This window comes from Silurus aristotelis (genome assembly GCF_946808225.1).
Source record: "Silurus aristotelis genome assembly, chromosome: 11".
NCBI classification, from domain to species: Eukaryota; Metazoa; Chordata; class Actinopteri; order Siluriformes; family Siluridae; genus Silurus; species Silurus aristotelis.
This window is the reverse complement of record NC_139584.1, coordinates 27,544,475-27,547,789: the sequence shown is the minus strand read 5'-3', so window position 1 is coordinate 27,547,789 and position 3,315 is coordinate 27,544,475. Positions and strand designations below refer to the sequence as shown.

Sequence of the window (3,315 nt, the reverse complement as noted above, 5' to 3'; positions counted from 1 at the left end):
TGGTCACAACGTACCTTAGACTCTTTGTAATGAGTGTGCCAAATCTTAAAACTTTTTGCCAAAGAAAAGGTAGAATAATAATAATAATAAATCTACACACCCTTGGTGGTTTGACCCCTGACAAGATGTTGTTAAAGTAACATTACAGGAGCAAACTCCTTTTTGGGACGTAACAAAAGGACACTAGATAAAACTATATAAATAAAAATAAATTTTAGCAGAACGTTCCTTAGACTCTTTGTTATCATTCGAACTTTTTGCAGGACAAAGAAAAGTTAGGATACCAATAATCTGCGTACACTGTGCTTGCGAGACGTTAATAAGCGATAACAGGAGCCAACTCGTTTTCTAGATGTTTTACAATATTAATTTAAGTATAAACTAATAAAAAAAAGCAGTGTGTTGGTTTTTACTCAATGAAATCATGTACATTTAGACAAATTGGTGTAGTATAAGAAAAATAAATCATTTACGATTTTTTTTTACTGTAACACCACTAAGGAGTAAGCACATATTCCTTTTGTTAGCAAATATTTGTTTTTTTTTTAAACCTTAATTTAACTTAATTTTTTATTTTCTTAATCATTTGTGTCATTTTTATAAAAGATTTTAGCTTTTTTGTTGGAGGGAAAAAAAACAAATTCTTTGAGTTTTGATGCTTTTGGCTTTCCATAAAAGAGGCTCTCAGATGAATCTCAGGTGTTCAACACAATTAATCCACATCCTTTTTCCGGGTTATTTGATTCGGAATAGAAGAAAATAATCTTCATACTGAATGGTAATGTTTATAAACTTTTATACCATAAATTGATGGCTAAAATGTAAAAGTTTTGCTGGATAATTCTTCTATATTCTAACCCAGCAGTCAGCTGAGGTGTTTTACACATATCTAGATTAGCAAAGAAAGAGTTAATTGCTAAAAAAAAAATTTATAACAATTTATTTATTTGCTATTTATCCGTAATTAGTGTTTAATTGTTTTATATTGGTAACGGTTTCTATTGACATCTAGTTAACGTTTATGAACTTTTCTAGAATAGGGTTTGTTCACCAAATATACTCTTTTTTTGTTTAGTTTTTTAAACCTTAAATTATTGGTTTTCAATGTAGAAAATTTTGCTATTTTACTTTATTGTATAAGTGAAAAAATAAAGCCTGAAAAAAGTTCAAAAGGGTATGATAAAGCAGTTTTGTGTGGAGCCGCCATTTTGTAGCGCCGCCATTTTGTATGTTCAGATGAGTAATTGGTATTTAATGATATTAATAACTAACCCACACATTTATTGCTGAATAATAAATGACAGAATCCAAACTGTTTTGCTTTATTATACAAAGGAATTTGTATACTATATATAGAATTTGCAGAATCACTGTTTTATTATAAATTTTTCCATAAATATCTATTAAATTACAGTAATCTACCGTTTATTGCATATAAAAACTGCAATAAATGCTTTTTTTAATTATTTCAGCCGTAAATCATCTTCCCACACAAGAAAACATTTGCAAGAATTTAGCGAGATGTATTTTGTACATTTGTAGAAATACAGGATCACATTTATAGTGAGTACAAAGACAACCCCTCACCCAGTCCCCCTCTCCGATGAGCTATTAGAGTTGGTGACCCATGCTGAGCCGTGCTTAAGAGAGATGAAAAGAGAAGAAAAATGAATAAATAAATGGCCGGTCAGTCAGCAGCAAGCTCGCCTGTCCAGTAAACTTGATGAGCGCTTTCTGCGATCTGCGTCACTGCCTCCACAGTGGTCTGGAGGTCTGTGGTCTGGTTCTAAAAAACCAAAAAACCAAAACAAAATAATGGGACCTTTATGGGACGATAAACTCAGTGCTGGTGGGCAAGGCTTTTGCCTCAGCAGGCTAATCATGCTGACCCGCTACAGGAGTTAAACATGGGAGACACGTCAGGAGTTCAGGAAGCTAGAGCTTCGCTGTGCGACAGACTTAGCTCTTCAGGGCATCTAAGAGACCGCTAGGGCCATTGGCCGGTCCATAAACGCTCTTGTATCTACTGAAAGGCACATGGTATCTCCCACGTTGCTCTCTTGTGGCTGCTCAGCAGGTGCAGCTCCAACCACAACCCTGCAAAAAGCAGAACGTCGCGACTCACACTTCCCCACCTAAAGACCAAAGCCCTGTGAGCTGACTGGTCTGAGGACCATCACCTTTAATAGAGGAACTTCGGCCAAATAGTCCTGATACAGGAGCATCTGGGGACTCCTCTGGGAAGGAGCATGGTGGACCTCTTTATCTCGGTTCCCAAAAAGGAGGGAGGGTTGTGTACTATGCTGATCTACGCCAAATCAGGCCAAATGGGGTGTGCACCATCCTGGTGGGACCCGAGCAGGCTCTGGTCATGGAACATAGGAAGTTCATTAGATCAGATTTTGTTGTAGATTTATCACTTTATTGCACAAATGCCAAAACTAGCACCCAAAAGCTAAAATTGGCCCCTGGTGCCATCTTGTAATTTGGCCCACCATGCCATATGTTTGAGAAGAGGGAAGAATAGCATTTGGAAAAACTATAAAAAAAAATAAGGATCAGCATCATGTTTCTCATCAGAGCCCATTGAATATCTGAACATTTCACTTTATTTTTTCAATATTCGGAAACAAAATGAGAGGCTCCATGGCAACTTTAATTTGAATATAATGTTTGGTATAATGAAACATTTATTTTCAGCCTACGGCCCTCAATCGAGTAAAATTTTTATCTCTTTTCAAAAAGAAGTTTGGGCTCCTCTGCTTTAGAGTGTTTTTCATCACCATTTAGATGTTTTATTATAAATGCGTCTCCGTCTCCGGGCCGCTTTTGATTACCGACACACCACAACACGTGGTCCATTAACACCCCAGAGATTTGTTTTTTCTTTTTTTTCTCTTCTTTTTATGATGTGGCACACGCCAAATGCAGAGCAGCTGATTTGCATTTCAGGCGTAATACAGCAATCATATTTCAATCTGGCTATCCAGCATGGCCGCACTTTTCCGGGCTCGATTTTAAATTGAAATGTTAATTAGGAAATGCTAATTTAACAAAGTATTTGTGCGATCGCATTTCCCCTATGACTGCGCATAATCAGAGACATCATTTCGGTCTGGTCGCGGAAAAAAAAAAATCACGTATTTGCATTTGTTTGTGTGTACGAAGGCTGGCGAAAAAACCCCCCGTGAAAACAAAGTCGGTGCGATTTCGTTTTCGGCGTCTTAATCGGAACTATTAGAAAAATATTAGCAGCAGCTCCCGTTTCCTGTCGCACTTTTTGGATTTCGGAAAAACAAAACCGCCTGCGCAGTC

General features: G+C 37.0%; 1 protein-coding gene across 3 annotated transcripts in view; it reads left to right on the top strand.

Annotated features, from left to right (window-relative positions):
• The first annotated feature begins 654 nt into the window (after positions 1-654).
• The window catches only part of gpat2 (glycerol-3-phosphate acyltransferase 2, mitochondrial), a 129,869-nt gene continuing 127,208 nt past the window's right edge, over positions 655-3,315 (top strand). For all 3 annotated transcript variants that reach the window (XM_083554135.1, XM_083554136.1, XM_083554134.1), the window contains exon 1: positions 655-778. The gene's annotated coding sequence lies outside the window, so the exon portion shown is untranslated. The remainder of the gene's footprint in view (positions 779-3,315) is intronic.